Below are 17,154 nucleotides of genomic sequence, written 5' to 3'. Positions count from 1 at the left end.
CCGCTACTAAACAGACAGCATGGCCGATTGGGAAGATCTGAGCTCTTTCCCGGACCAGCCTACAGATCAGTAGTGGATGAAGAACAAAGTCAGCATCTTCGTCCACACAGACCTACATGCTGCTTGCTTTATCAAATTGGGGTGTGAGGGAAGAAGAGATGCAGTCCATGCAGAAGCAGCAGGTACAGGCCCACACTAGATCACAGGGAATAAATAGTAAAGGTGTATATATAGGAATTTATATAGAGAGAGAGATATATTGTGAATTATAGGAATCCTAGTGTCTCCAGCCATGTGTCAGAGGCACTAGGCTCAGCTGTGGGTATGACAGATTGGATTTGAAAACAATAGAGACAGGTGGGCCCTTCTCATAAAGAAACAGTCAAGAGAAGTAGAAATGCCGCAGTAACCTGCCTGCATTCAAATAGTACCAAGTGTATCATTACACAGCTTGTGTATTGACCTATGCTTAGTCTATATGTTGGTTTTATGCTTCTTTGTCAATTCAAAGAAAACTTAGGATATTAAAAATAAATTGGCATGTTATATGTGTATTAGTCATGACCTTAGTATCGTCAACTTCGGCCCCATTCCCCAAATAAGACACATAGACAATGCATGTAATTAAAATTGCTTTATTGTTCGATTTTGGATAAATTTGGCCACGGTCAAAATCCCAGTATTATCCCCAACCGTGACGCTCATTATCATATTTCTTAAACGTTATAAACCACAAATTTTTGGCTACAAGCCAACCATATAACACCGTACATCTATAGGGCTGGTAAGGGCGTAACAAACCACGTCACCTGTAGAGGCTGCCGGCGTCCAAAGCCCAGCAACCACACGTCACCCAACGTATCACCTGAGCAAGGCGCCCAGGGAGCGTTCTGCACTTCCGCCCTGAGGCATGTGCACCACGAGTACAACCATACCTTAGATAGTTGTCTCAAGCACCGAACCAGCCAAGCCAACCACATATTAACAATGACCAAAATATAAACACCAACCGCCACACAAGACGATATAACAAAATAAAAAGAGGGAAAGGAGGGTGGGAATTTCGCCTACTTAAAAACCTACAAGCTCATCTGTGAGCAGGTCCCCAAATTTATTTAGTTGATGACACCCAGTGCCCTCCCCTTCTTCCTGTTCCTGAACATTCAGAGTGTGGGGCAAAAGTTCACACAGGGGCCAAGTAGTCACAGAGGATGTATGTATCTAACCAATATTTTAACCTCTTGTTAGGTCATGGGGTGCTCCTCGTTCCTTCCCCGGTCATGGTGCCCCTACACCAATTTCTTGCTCCGGGGCTGGTCTTTATTGCTATGCTGTTTCCTTATTTTGTGCATCACAGAGAGGTCTTTACTCCCATTATGAAGAAAGGCGAAGAAATGCAGCAAAGCCAAGAGCCAAGTAGACTTAAATTTACTTAGCAATTTCACAATATTAAAAGAAATAATTCTCACTGCACACCAGATTAAACAAAGAATTGACATTTCGTTTGATCCACCAGTAGTCTCGTGATTGTACTGTATGTGGGAAAGAGACCGGAGTGGTGATCCTTGACATCGTGGCCATTACATGAACACCATTGCTTTAAAACAGCGCTACGGAATTTGATGGCGCTATATAAAACAATAAATAATAATAATAATAAAACAACACTCCTCTGAATACCTATACAAGATACATTATATTACATGTAACCCTGTTTACTCTGGTTATATTGACTCAGCTATACAGGCATGTAACATATATTTAAATAACCATATCTGGAAACACTCTGCTAAAGTATATTATTTATTATTTCCCTTGCCAGTTCCTTCAGTCTTAATGCCTTCTTATATAATTCGTAAGATGCTTTAATATTCGTTTAATTTGGACCAACTCCCATTTGCAGTATTAATGTGTTCTTAATATTTCCAAGGGGTTTGTTGATAGGATTATTCGTATGACTGCAAGTTTTGTAGATAACATGCCAGTGGAGAGCTAATCCTCCGCTTGGAGGGGAGCCTGAACTAACTAGAAAAAGAAATCCCAAACAGTAGCACTTGTAAATTTTTAGTGGTTTATGGATTATCATCTTCTTACCGCTAATTAAAATTCTTTAAAAAATGGAACTTGGCTTTCTGCTAGGCTTATTACGTACTTAACGCGAGGTGACAGTTTTCTTAAATCATGTTGAGTTGGACATGTGACACTTATATTCTGATCACTTTAGCCTCTAATAGCCGGCTAGCACGAAAAGAGCTCATTATGTATTATCCTGTTGCATGCAAACATGGACAGGTTCAGACATATTAAAGTATCAAGCACTGCTTATACCAGCAACTTAGACGGGATCACTTCTGGACCAAGAGCTTTCACATGCACCTGTTTTTGTACAGTTCTTAAATTACAAATGCAGTTTTTTTTAAGATCAGTGGAAAAGAACAGACCACTGTTTTTCAAAATAGGGTTAAATATCATTGATATACAAACCTGCAACAACATCCTGATGAGTTGTAAAGGTTAAAATATTTTTTTCCAATAGACAAAATCAATAAAACTGTGATTTACCAAAAAAAATAAAATATATTTTCCTGGGTCATTTGTCGTAGAATTTTTTTTTTTAGTCTGGAGAAGATGGATGCATTCAGGAGCAGAATGACATTCACAACTTCAGCGTATAACACTGGCCAAATTAGTTTTTACAATGTAAAGTTATGTTTTAGTCTCTCATCTACATACAATGGAACTTCTGAATTCTGGCTACCCGGAGCCTGCCCTTGCAGGACGCAGCCAAGACTGCCCACTGACACCAGCGGATGGTCCCGCCGCCGTCTGTGGGAGGTCCTGCTGATGTTGTGGGAGGTCCCGCTGAAGTCAGAGGCATTCCCGCTGATGCCAGGAGGTGTTCCTGTTGACATCACAGGAAACACCCCCATATAAAGGGAAATGGACGTGGATGAAGACACAACTCCCACAACTCAGAGGATTTGGGTGTTGACCTGGAGAAGCGGTGCTTCTTCCATAGTTCACTGGGTGAAACCCGGAGAGTTCCCAGGTGTTTCACCCTGGAAAGAAACAGGGAGCTCTTTACCTCCAGAACTCAAATGACTAAAGGTGATTTTAGGGCATCCCTAATGCACAGATGTATCCGCTACCCCTAGGTAGACAATTGGTCATAGGCAGGAGAGTCATTGAGTCCCATGGTTTACCCCCGAAAGATGTTTCCTGTAACTCAAAGTCATCGTACTGTATGATCTGTAGTCATCGGTACAAGGGTTAATTAGCAATGCAATTGGATAAAAGGATTCTGATTACTAGCAAAATGGAGTTAGTCTGAAACAAAAGATAAATCTAATTCACTGAGCCAAACCCTCTGACTACATCCATATGTTACTGATACATGCAACCCATATGGAGTTCTTGCACAAAAAATATTCCTTCAATACTCCAGTATGGGAGGTACAAAATAAATCCTGTCAACAAAGCTTCAAAATGGCACACAGGTATTATTTAAATTAAAAAACACATTCTTACTCCACATCATATATGTCCATGTCTATATTTAGCAGGCTCCTGACATCTAGACCAAAAATATGATTTTGTGAAATTTTTAGATATTAACATTATTTAGGGTATTGTCCTTTTGTAAGGATGTATATTCCAGTTGAGTCTCCAGAAGGCAGATTTATCAGCAAAGGTTACAAGGTGAAAGTTCCTGAAGAATACGATGGCATGAAATCTTAGAGGCTAGAGCCAGAAGCAGACCAGTTGTTAGTTGTTACTCCTAATCATGGTTAGGAAAACCATATAAAGGAGAAGGTGGCTATGTGCAAATACAGCACTTTAAAGAAGCTTTGAATAGCTAAAGGCATAGCGCACATGCGCGCGCCAAACAGCATTACACCACCACGTTCCAACAGTAAGAGACTCCAGAAGGATCAGATCTACATCACTGCGGTATCTCGGGAGGAGCAAGGATTTACCATCCATTATGGAGGACTTGTACTGATAAACGTGAATTAAAATTTAAGCAGATATTATTTATTTGAATATTTTATATTAAACATATATTTTAACTGGCCACCCTTTCCTCATCAATTTTTATGACTGTGGGGAGTCTGAGAGCCTTTGGTATTAAACGATTGCGTAACAGGGAAGCTATGCAGAACATCTAACAAGACACTTTGTACATAGGAGCAGTGTGTGCTCCCATTAAATGACCATTGAATGAAGTGAAGACCCGATTACACCAAGAAGGTTCATTAAACGGGAATTATGCCTATTTGTCGTGTGCACAACAGACTCAGCTTCTGTGACATCAAGCAGTCCCTTAAATTTAAATCTCCTAATGAGTGAAGCCTGTTTTGCCGATTTTTATGGAAATGTTATTTAATTTGCAGAATGATTTATAAAAAAACACCCAATGTTTTTTCTTCTGTCTTTTTTTTTTTTTTACACCACAAGAGGGTGCTCAGGCATTGTGAAATAAAGAGCTGTATTTATCTTCAGCATACACATGTGAAATGTATTACTAATTTTAATATTAGAAGCGAAGGGATATTGTAAATGTTAGCTTCAATCAGGATTGTCTTTAGCTCAGGACAAAAGGGAAAACTGCCCTGGCCTCAGGTTTACCGTAAGGAACATAGCTGGTCCCTGATAACATATGATCCATGGGTCCTTTAAAGGTGTTTCAGGATAGATTTTATGCCCTTCCAGCTCTAGAGTTGTCAAACAAGGGTGCCATCATAGAAGTCTCTAGAGGTTTTAAGTAATCTCTTTTTGGTAAGGAAAAATATGCTGGACTAAAACCAATCATAAATCTCTCACATTTAATCCCTGGATTATTATAAGATTTCAAAATGGAAGGCATGTATTGCCTCATGGATCTCCATCTTACCAACCATTGGATGACACAAATAGATTTGAATGATACCTATTTGACGGCTACTTTGTGTTCTCCCACAGTGGTTCTTCCAGTTTTTATGGAGCTGAAACAAGTTTCAATTTACCCTTCAGCCTGTTATCAGGCTGAATGCTGGTTTCCAAGGACAATCAAACCCGTTGTTTCTCTTTTACAGAGGAGTCTGTTTGATTAACGACATTCTGATTATGTCACAGACTATTCAAAAGCAGGACCACACACCGAATGGACCATGAATCTACTATAGATACATTCAACCTTAATCAAGGAAAACAGGAATGCCGGAATGTTGTCAGCGTTGATAAAAGCAATATTCCATGCTCCTCTTCATCACACGGCCCTTCAGTGTATAAAAGGAAGCATTTATGAAAATGCCTAAAATACACAGAGGTCATAGTCTTGTCCATATATACAAGAGAAGGACTGATATGGTAGTTGAAACACATCCAAGCCTCCATTTGCTATGATTATCAGAGTCTCATGGACTATTAGGATGCAGGGAACAACTGTAGTTCTAAGCACACCTTTCAGTAGAACAAAATCATGGTTTCCAACGCTGCACAATTTGATAGATCACCAAACTGTGATTCTTAGATTATAACCCAAAACAAGTCATTCTTACTATATCTCTAATTTGTAAGGGTATACCAAACAAGGAAAAGGGGAATTGTGGTTTAATAAACATATGGTAAATATGTCAAAACAAAGATCCAGACCTTAGGGTAGGAAAACCCCCTCAGTCTTGAAGGGGTTAAATGAGACAGCATATCAGTCTGGTGTGACACTGATGAATATGGCCACCAATGTAGCCCCCTTTCACTTGTATTCCCTGGGATTGTTTTGTGGAATTTAATCTGTAGTTTCTATTTTGCTTGAGGATACTATGGAACTAAGGATGATTTCCCTCTGAGGGGGTAAAAGATACAGGCACCTTTATATTCCGTTTTTTTGTAGAAGGGGTTAATACCGGGATAACGTGGCACGGACTATGCAGCAGCTTTGGCTCCAGGATTTTAAATGTCCGTACGAGCAACTCTATTGGTCGCCTGCAGGGGCCTCCTCTGCCATCAACCAATTAAGTACACCTGTGCTTCATTGGTTGATGGCAGACGAGCCCCCTACTGGCGACCAAAAGAGTCGCTCGTACAGATTTTTAAAATCCTGGTCCAGCAACTTGGCCAGCAGAGACCACTGGCCCCCCTGCTGCAACAGTTAAAGGTCCGTATAAGCGACTTTATTGGTCGTTCGTACAGACTTTTAACTGTTGGAGCAGGGAGACCAGTGGTCTCTGTCGGCCAAGTTGCACCAAGTTAACCCCTGACGACGAACCTACGTATTTCTGCTCCTGTTATCTACGCAGCATCGCAGGGGTTAACGGGAGTGGAAATCCACAGGTTCACCATCAGGAGTTTAAAAGGCCATGCGAGTGAGCCTTTTGGTCGCCTGCAGGGTCCTCCTCTGGCATCAACCAATTGGTTGATGCCAGACAAGTCTCCTGCTGGTGATCAATAGTCGCTTGTACAGACTTTTAAAATCCTGGTCCAGCAACTTGGCCAGCAGAGACCACTGGCCTCCCTGCTGCAACAGTTAAAGGTCTGTACAAGCGACTTTATTGGTTGATGCCAGAGGAGGACCCTGCAGACGACCAATAGAGTCGTTTGCACGGCCCCTTAACCCCTGATGGCGGAACTACGGATTTCCGCTTCCGTCAACCCCTGCGATGATGCATGGATAAGGTAGGCTAGATGGGGAAGGGACCAGGGAGATTAGTAGACAAAGACGAAGATTCTTTTTTTTTGTGCTTATTCGTCTTTGTGTACGTTTTACTGCCGCTATCTTCACCTCTTCGTTTCTTCGGGACGAATATAAAAACGCACTCTTCGTGTTCTTTTTCATGTTCGCCCGAATAACATACTATGTATCAAGACCTGGCTGTACTGACCACAAGATGGCACTGTCGAGTAGTTTATGGTAGTAGCCACTTTCTGTAAAGGTAGGTAGATTATGTAACAATTTAACACTGTAGAAAGATCAACTGTGCTGTTTTCAAGTGTAAAAATGTACAAATAAAAAGTAATATTCTATGTGATGTGGCATTGCAGAGTCATACGTTTGTAGAATAGTGCTAATGCTGCATGTGTGCTGAGAATCCAATCAACATTGGAACATCAAAAACAAATAAATACAAATTAACACAGATGTTTCTGGATTTATTGTGTTTTTGATTTTTTTCACTGTTTCAAATGTGTTTTGTTTAAAAAGTTACAAAAACCATTTTTTCCTTCAACACATATTTATAAGAAAAGGGCACACATATGTATCTTAACATTCCCATAAATAGCACCTATGCTATATTATATAACTATGAGAATGCTGAAATAGCTCAATCCACTGTAGTTTAAATAAACATTACTAGTAATTTACAAATAATGGACAGACATGATGAATTACTGTAATATTTTAATAGCTCATGTACATGTTATTAGAAAGTTTTATTCCAAACTATTTGTAATCAGAAAAGTTGATGATTATTTTCTTGCTTTTTGGTGTACAATATAATATAAATCTTGGTACCTGGTTTAGACATACAGTAGGACTGTTAGTATAATATGATTTTAGTCATAGATTACCATCTACCACACACATGAAGAAATGTAATGAATCACATCAGTTGATCAGCAGTTTTATCTGTGGTATTCAGCTGAATAAGGTAGTGGTCAGTTTCATAGTTAGATTACCGAAACTGAATATTATTATCTGATAAAGTCTGGCATGAGAAACCCGGTCTTTTGAAATCCTTCCTGGAATACTTTTCTGTTAAGAAAAGTGGTTTTATGTCAGCAAGCACTGAGGATATGGATTGAATTAATTGTCGGCTGTTGTCTTCACAATCACTGCATTTTATATATATATATATATATATATATATATATATATATATATAAAATGATTAGAGGATAGGTTGTGATAAGGTGGGTCATGGTGGATGCCATATGTTTCACTGGGTCTTGGACGAAAAGGAGCAGAAACTAGGTAGTTAATTTTTGTCTTGCTAGAAAGAAAATCATTCTTTTATTTATGCTAGCTGGTACATATTTATTAGACGTGTACATACGTTTTTGTACGAACTTTTTATTTTTAACCAAAATTGCGTTAACTTTTTGTGCATTTGTACGAAAACGATCTCAGACAAAACTGACGAAAACGCAGTGCAAAAGTTCAGAAAACTCTCTATGGTTCAACCGTTTGTTGCCATATGTAGCCGCCATCATTACAAGCCGTTTTGGCGCTCGTTGATGAGGTAAAGTGGGAGGGACTGTGTGTGGGGAGGATATATATATCAATGACTGATGGGTAGAAGTAGCCACAAAAAAGGGGGGTGGTCTCATTGATGGAAATGTCTATGATTGATGGGTCCAACAACTTGTGAGAGTTTTTCCTTACTTTTTCACTCTGGCCAATCAACATTTACAAGGAGAACGGCCAAGCGTTAGGTATATAAGTGTGCTGACGCCATTTGAACTTGTCAGTAGCAGCAGTTACATACTGATGGAAGTTGGCCATCAGTTGGAAGATTTATACAGTTGGCCATTTATGCTACTAACCAAACCTGTAATTTGTGAAGAAGTTATTTTTTTAATTATCTTTCTATCATATCGTCTATTAATCTGCATTGATAAATATTGGTGACAATATAATATGTATAACATATAATGTCCTGCTCCAAGGGGCTGCACGTGCCTATCATCTGCCAGTGTCTGCCTGCCCAGGCCAAGTGCTCTTATTTGTACGACCTGAAAAAACAAAATTCGTTGCCCAATAATGAAATTTTCATCCGAAGCAATTTCGCTCACCGTGCACATGTGTCACGGGGTCAGGGAGAGAGGAAGGATCCTACTATGCAGATAAGCACTGTAGAGAAGTCCAGTATACAGTCCGTAATCAAAAGGGCAAAGGCAGGCAGCGAGGTCAAACGTGTCCGAGGTCGAGGCAGGCAGAATAGGAGCAAAACGGGTAAACAGATCCGAGGTCGTAGGCAGGTAGCGAGAATCGTGGTCAAAAACAGGCAAAGGTCGGTACACAAGGAATTCAAGATAATATAACGCAATCAGCACACCCAAAAAGTATTACACTTTGAACGGGTGAAGATAGGATAGAAAAGTGGCGTTTAAATAGGTGAGTGATTGCAAACAGCTGTGCAGCGTACGCTACGTACGTTGCGTACGCCGCGTACGCTGCGTACGCTGCATAGGCTGAGTATTCTGCGTAGATTGCGTACGCTGCATAGATTGCGTACGCCGCGTACGCTGTGTAGATTGCGTACGCTGCGTACATTGCGTACGCCGCGTACGTTGTGTAGATTGCGTACGCTGCGTACGCTGTATACGCAGCGGTACGCTCGATGCGGACCTACGCCGCGTCATAACCGCGTCCCCCTCGATACGCGTGGGGGACGTACCGGTGCGTTCACGGCGGGTAGACGCGGTCCCAGCCGAGGTGGAGGAGGCGGGACCGCGACACTGCCGTGTGCGTACAGCGGGGACCGCAGCGCCGGAGGAGTCGGGACCAGGCGAGGCAGCCCTGGCGTCAGAGGTAGGTACCGCGGCGTGCGTGACAGTACCCCCCCCTCCAGGAGCGCGTCCCGAGCGAGACGGAGCCGGACGAAGAGGGTGGAGCGCGTGAAACCGAGCGACACGAAGGGGAGCATGAACGAAGCGAGCAGGCACCCACGTCCGTTCCTCAGGACCGTACCCCTTCCAAGCCACGAGATACTGAAGGCCGTTACGAACCCTACGTGAATCAAGGATTCTGTCGACGACGTATTCCTCATGACCATGGACAGCAAGCGGGGCTGGAGGCTTGAATGGAACGGTAAACTGATTGGATACATAGGGTTTCAGCAGGGAGACATGGAAGGACCGCGGAATCCGCATGGTAGGTGGCAAGGCAAGGGACACCGTCACGTCGTTGAGCTTGGCACGAACGCGGAAAGGTCCAATAAAACGAGGCCCCAGGGTCCGGGAAGGTTGTCGCAAACGGATGTGTCGCGTAGATAACCAGACACGGTCGCCCACTTGATAGTCCGGAGGTGGAGTCCTCTTGGCATCAGCAAAGCGTTTATAGCGAAGTTGGGCTTTCAGGAGAACCTCCCGGAGTTTCTTCCAGTGAGCGTCCATGTCAGATACACGCTTGTCTACCGCGGGTACCATGGACGAGGAACGAGAAGACGGAGGAGGCAGTATGACAGGGTGATAGCCCAGGGCAGCAAAAAACGGGGTACATCCAATGGACTCATGCAGAGAGCCATTATAGGTCATCTCTGCGAGCGGCAGGAGAGACGACCAATTGTCCTGGCTATCGTTGCTGAACATTCGCAAGTATTGTTTGAGTGTTTGGTTAGTCTTTTCGGTTTGTCCATTGGTCTGCGGATGATAAGCAGTCGATAAGTGGAGTTGTATTCCGAGTCTCTGGCAGAGGTGTCTCCAATAGCGGGATATGAATTGTGTACCGCGATCGGACACCATGTGGAGCGGAAGACCGTGAAGACGGACGATGTGATTGATAAAAACATCGGCAAGTTGTGAAGAGGATGGCAGGCGTGGTAAGGCGACGAAATGAGCTTGCTTGGAAAAACGGTCGACGACCACCAAGACAGTCGTGTTACCCTGTGATTTGGGGAGATCCACGATAAAGTCCATCGACACGTGTGTCCAGGGAGCCGTGGGAACGGGAAGAGGATGCAGGAGACCTTGAGGTCGACTCCGAGAGGTCTTCTGGCATGCACAGGTGTGACAGGCGGCCAGATATGTTCGGACGTCTCTGGTGAGTGATGGCCACCAGAATGACCTGCGGATGCGGTATTCTGTCTTCCGGAACCCAGAATGACCAGCGAGGAAGGATTTATGTCCCCAGTGAAGAACATCCGTACGAAGACCAGGAGGAACGTAGAGGCGTCCCGGAGGAGGACGTTCAGAAGGCGGGATGGCCCTTTGGGACATACGGATCCTGCTCATCGTGCGTATGGACAGACTGGCAACAAGACGTGTGGATGGAATGATCGGTTCGTTGATGTGCTGATCCCTGTGGTTATCGTGTTGTCTAGAGAGGGCATCAGCTTTGATGTTTTTAGAGCCTGGTCTGTAGGTGATATAGTAATTGAACCGGTTGAAAAATAGCGACCACCGTGCTTGTCGAGGGCTTAATCTCTTGGCGTTCTCGATATACAGCAGGTTCTTGTGGTCTGTTAGGATGATCACGGGTTGTTCTGTACCCTCTAGAAGATGGCGCCACTCCTCAAGTGCCATTTTGATGGCTAGGAGTTCACGGTTACCGACGTCGTAATTCCGTTCGGCTACGGAGAAACCCTTAGAAAAGAAGGCACATGGATGATATTTTGTGGTTTGATCATAGCGTTGCGATAGGACAGCCCCTGCTCCGGTTTCGGATGCATCTACTTCCAGGAGAAACTGTTTGGTAGGATCCGGCCGACGTAACAGGGGAGCTGAGACAAAAGCTTGTTTTAGCCGTTCGAACGCCTGTCGGGCGTGTGTGGACCACTGAGACGGATCGGCTCCTTTTTTCGTCAAGGCGGTAATAGGGGCTGCTATGGTAGCGTAGTTTCTGATGAATCGCCTGTAATAATTAGCAAAGCCCAGGAACCTTTGGACGGCTTTGAGTGTTCTAGGGAGGGGCCAGGCTGTGATGGCCTCGAGTTTGGCAGGATCCATGTGAAGTCCTTCGGAGGAGACGATATAGCCAAGGAAGGGTAGATGTGTCTTCTCGAATAAGCATTTTTCAGCCTTGGCATACAACCCGTTCTCCCTTAGCCTTTGTAGAACAGCTCGTAGGTGGTGTCGATGTTTCTCGAGTGTTGGAGAATAAACGAGAATATCGTCCAAATACACGATGACATGAGATAAGAGCATGTCCCTGAAGACGTCATTTATGAAGGACTGAAATACTGCAGGGGCGTTGCATAACCCGAAGGGCATGACTTTATATTCATAATGCCCGAAGCGGGTGTTGAAGGCCGTTTTCCATTCATGCCCGGACTTGATACGGATCAGATTGTAAGCACCCCTGAGGTCTAGCTTTGTGAAGTATTTGGCTCCTTTCAGGAGGTCATAAATCTCTGTGATGAGAGGAAGAGGGTACCGGTTCTTTATTGTGATACGGTTTAACCCCCTATAATCGATGCATGGCCGTAGGGAACCCTCTTTCTTGGCCACGAAGAAAAATCCAGCTCCAGCAGGAGAAGAGGATGGGCGGATGAAGCCTTTGTCCAGGCTTTCTTGGATATAACGTTCCAGAGCTTTGTTCTCCGGTTCGGAGAGGGGATAAGTACGTCCCCGTGGCGGTTCGGTTCCAGGCAACAGATCGATAGCACAATCGTAGGAACGGTGTGGTGGTAGCCTCTCCGCATCTTTTTTGGAGAATACATCCAGATAATCCCAGTAGTGTCTAGGTACTATGGTTTTGGGATCTGTGGGTGTGATCTCGAGGACGAGATTGAGTCGTCGACAAGGCATGACACAGGACTCTTGACAGTAATTGCTCCACGCTAGTATGTCTCCTTTTACCCAATCGATGTGTGGGTTGTGCTGTCGCAGCCAGGGATGTCCCAAGATTAGAGGGGCATGAGGAGACTTGATTATCTCAAACGTGAGCTGTTCCTGGTGGGTTACCCCTACCAGTAGGGTCAGAGGTACGGTTTCCAGTGTCACGAGTCCTGATCCCAGAAGTGAGCCATCAACGGAAGCGACCAGTGAGGGAGCTGTCTTGGTACGAAGCGGTATGTGCTGCTCCTTCGCCCACTGGTGATCCATGAATATGCCCGCAGCCCCGGAATCTATGAATGCGCGGGTGACTACAACGTGTTCCTCCCAACGGATGGAGACGGGCACCGTCAGGCGTGTAGTGGGAGGAGAAGAAAAAGGACGTGTGCTTAGGTTGCCTTCTCCGGTGCAACCTAAGCGTTGTCTTTTACTGGTCTGCTGGGACAGGAGGATAACAGGTGATCAGCTCGGCCGCAGTATAGACAGAGCCCCTGTGTCCGTCTGTTTTTCTTTTCGGCCTCAGTGAGGTGGCGCACTGTCCCTATTTCCATGGGTTCGTCGACCGCGAAGGAGGAAGATGTGGCAGCCGAAGGCCTTGTGTAGCCGGAGGCGAGCGGTACTGGTCTTTTCCCACGGGAGTGTTCGTTCGCCCTTTCTTGGATACGTTTATCCACTCTGAGACAAAGGGCTATGAGATCCTCAAGATCCGCAGGGGTATCATGGAAGACGAGGGCGTCTTTGATCTTCTCATTGAGGCCTCGTCGGAAGGCTGCTTTGAGAGCGCCCTCTTCCCAGTTGGTTTCATGGGCCAGGGTACGGAATTCCACCGTATACTGAGCCAAGGTTTTGCGGCCTTGTTGGATGTCAAGCAGTGAAGACTCCGCTGTTTCTTTACGACCTGGCGCATCGAAAACAGTCCGTACGGCTTCCATGAAAGCGGGGCAGTCCTCGAGGAGATAGGAATCCTGCTCCACGAGGGGAGAAGCCCACAATAAGGCATCACCCTTGAGCAGCGAAATGATGAACGAGACCCTCTTGGAGGATGTCTGGAACGCCTGGGGGTGATTTCGGAAGTGGAGCATGCATTGATTAAGGAAGCCACGGCATTCCTTCGGATCTCCAGAATATTTGTCTGGCAGAGGGAGCCTGGCAACAGCACCTGTGTCCTCGTGATGAGCGTCTCTGTGATGGGGTGTTCCTACGGTTGGGAGAGACGTCAAAGAACGCAACAAGTCCGTCATGGCATCCACCTTCTGTTCCAGGGACTGTAGCTGGGTGGCTTGCGCCGCCAGACGCTGGTCCTGTAGGTCTTGGCGGGCTTGCAACCGCGCCATATCCGCGGGATCCATGTTGTGACCCGTTCAAAACTGTCACGGGGTCAGGGAGAGAGGAAGGATCCTACTATGCAGATAAGCACTGTAGAGAAGTCCAGTATACAGTCCGTAATCAAAAGGGCAAAGGCAGGCAGCGAGGTCAAACGTGTCCGAGGTCGAGGCAGGCAGAATAGGAGCAAAACGGGTAAACAGATCCGAGGTCGTAGGCAGGTAGCGAGAATCGTGGTCAAAAACAGGCAAAGGTCGGTACACAAGGAATTCAAGATAATATAACGCAATCAGCACACCCAAAAAGTATTACACTTTGAACGGGTGAAGATAGGATAGAAAAGTGGCGTTTAAATAGGTGAGTGATTGCAAACAGCTGTGCAGCGTACGCTACGTACGTTGCGTACGCCGCGTACGCTGCGTACGCTGCATAGGCTGAGTATTCTGCGTAGATTGCGTACGCTGCATAGATTGCGTACGCCGCGTACGCTGTGTAGATTGCGTACGCTGCGTACATTGCGTACGCCGCGTACGTTGTGTAGATTGCGTACGCTGCGTACGCTGTATACGCAGCGGTACGCTCGATGCGGACCTACGCCGCGTCATAACCGCGTCCCCCTCGATACGCGTGGGGGACGTACCGGTGCGTTCACGGCGGGTAGACGCGGTCCCAGCCGAGGTGGAGGAGGCGGGACCGCGACACTGCCGTGTGCGTACAGCGGGGACCGCAGCGCCGGAGGAGTCGGGACCAGGCGAGGCAGCCCTGGCGTCAGAGGTAGGTACCGCGGCGTGCGTGACAACATGTCTAATATTTATATTTGATGCCATTTAGGCTTTACAAGGGGGAAGCCTACACAACAGAAAATGTATAGCCTTGGAAGTAATTTAAGTTTTTGGCTTTGTTTAGATCAATGAAGGTTTTAAGTTGTTTGTGCGCTAGGATATGTCATTTATGACCCTTGCAATATCAGAAAGCTTTCTAAGCACTGACACCCCAGCTAACCCAATGGCTGTCTATCTGCTGTGTATCAATATATATCACAATTAGCTTGTTATAGAATGTTGTCTGTACCACTGGGAGGCCACCCATATCATTATTTAGAAGCATCCCATTCATAATCTTAATCTCATGGGATAATGCTCCTAATACTGTATAAAAAAAGTTACATTAACACCAGATGATGATGGGTTAATGTTTCCAGTTGCCCCAGAAACCAGTTAAATTGCTTGTAGTCTGCCAAACCCCTAGATAATGCAGCCCTAATTAATTGTCCATTTGATTCCCAGCAGCATTCCTTCAATCAGTTAGAAGTTTGATAGAACAATGATTGAAACAAGAGCAAGTCGTAACAAGATAAAACATAGCAACATGAACATCTTCTTATTTCCTAGGCATGGAAACCACTGGGAATTTTCTGCAAGTAATATTGCACATGTAAAAGAAGTGGAATGTGGGGCATTATTCATGTAACAAATTAAAATAGAAATTTAGCACAGAACATCTGGAATTAAAATAGCCCCATTTAACAAAAAAAAATTAGCTATTGTACTCGAATAGATAAGCAAACATTTTTCAAACTAGAGCAATGGGGTATTCCTTATAAAGAAAAAACAGTTCTTTTTTTATATCTAGTAAAGGAAACCAAAAGCTGACGATGTCATACTTACAGTCAGTGTTTTGTTTGGCACTTCATGGTAACTTGTTGGTAATTGTTAATTTTGTTACTTTGTGTCGGGTTTATTGCTTTTGTTTGTATTGCTGACTGGCTTTTGTTTTTTCTTGTTGCTTAACCTGACCTTGTTCTGTGATACTGTAAGTTTCTATTCTCTAGTCCTATTGATTTAGAATGTGGTGGCATGATACCATATACCACCACCATTAGTCAGCTGGATCATAGACCATGAGATGACAGGAAAACAGCTGTGTGTTTAGAGGCAAGAATTACTTTTAGAATACTAGCAGCCTCACGCAGAACAATCCTACAGTGTTGGCTTGACCAGAATCTACTGTCCATCAAGCAAACCTACGCTACCTCTTCCATATGGGCTCCATATGGGTTGGGTGGAAACTTCTAAAGCTAAACACACAACAAACAATTCTTTTAATTATGAGTGGGGGGTACATTAACAGGTTAGATAGTGAATTTTTCCACATGTGGACGTCAGTTAAGTACCCACGCACGCATACTGGTCTTCTGCAAGCCAAGAGTTGGGGGCACGAAAAACAATTCTGATTAATTTTTCTCAATACATGTTGTAGTGAAACACATTTTGCCTCACTTTTATATTGACTTATATTGACTTTTAATTACATTGTTTACATTGCTTAATCATTAAACCACACAGGTAACTTAAATTTGTATCTTAAATTATTTCTTGGAGATTTAGAGTATTATCCCTATGCAGGATTTTACACATCTTGAGGAGTTCAATCATTGTGGACAAAGTTTATTTGTTATACAAACATGTCTGTGTTTAAAGTGCAAACACAGCTTTAGTCTAATTACATATGTTATGTTTTGGTGATACTTTTTTTGTTAAGTTAATGTTTCCTTTCTATTTTCTAGTGTCATGACCTGTGCTGTTTGGCTTGTAAAATTATAGGCACACTATTTTGTCGCCATGGCAAACTTCAGATACCAGAGTTTTCATCTTGGATGCTTAGTCTTTGTCTAGGCAACAATGCTAAATCGACAAATCACCATCACAGCTTTTAGAATAACTAAACTCAATAATTAAGTCATGTGTAATTGTTTTGGAGAATTTAAGTGTTAAATTAAGAGGAGCTGTGATCTATTTCTCAGAGCGACAGAGACAGCATTAGCAATTGATTATTATTAATCAATTAGCTTTTTTGAAGTACTTCTCCATCTCCTTACAAAGGCTGTCTGAACACATCAATAACAATCAACGACTAAACAATAGGGCAGAGGTTACATAACTGGAGCAAAGATCATGCAGAGCATGACTTACGTACTTAATGATCACTAAAAAAACAATATGGTTGAAATTTCCCTTTAAGATGAGTAACAATGTAATTCAGTTTTAAATTCCATGCCTAGGTCGCATTGTGGCTGTGAAGACAAATATGATCCCTAAATGTATTGTTTGTACCATATACGTACAGCTACCGAGACAATTGTTTGACTGCTCAATATCTATTTATATAAAAAAGATGCAATTATAGCACAAACTGTATTGTCCCTTTCTAGACAAGATAGTCTCTTTCTCATCTCTCGTCTCTCTCTCGTCTCTCTCTCGTCTCTCTCTCTCTCTCTCGTCTCTTTTTGGAAACCTAGAGGAAAAAGACTCCTTTTAACAATTTCCCTGCAACACTGGCTACTATTAAAACTTTGAA

The sequence above is a fragment of the Spea bombifrons genome, chromosome 3 (assembly GCF_027358695.1).
Source record: "Spea bombifrons isolate aSpeBom1 chromosome 3, aSpeBom1.2.pri, whole genome shotgun sequence".
In the NCBI taxonomy this organism is placed as follows: Eukaryota; Metazoa; Chordata; class Amphibia; order Anura; family Pelobatidae; genus Spea; species Spea bombifrons.
The sequence above is the reverse complement of the archived record's forward strand: the minus strand, read 5'-3'. Positions refer to the sequence as shown.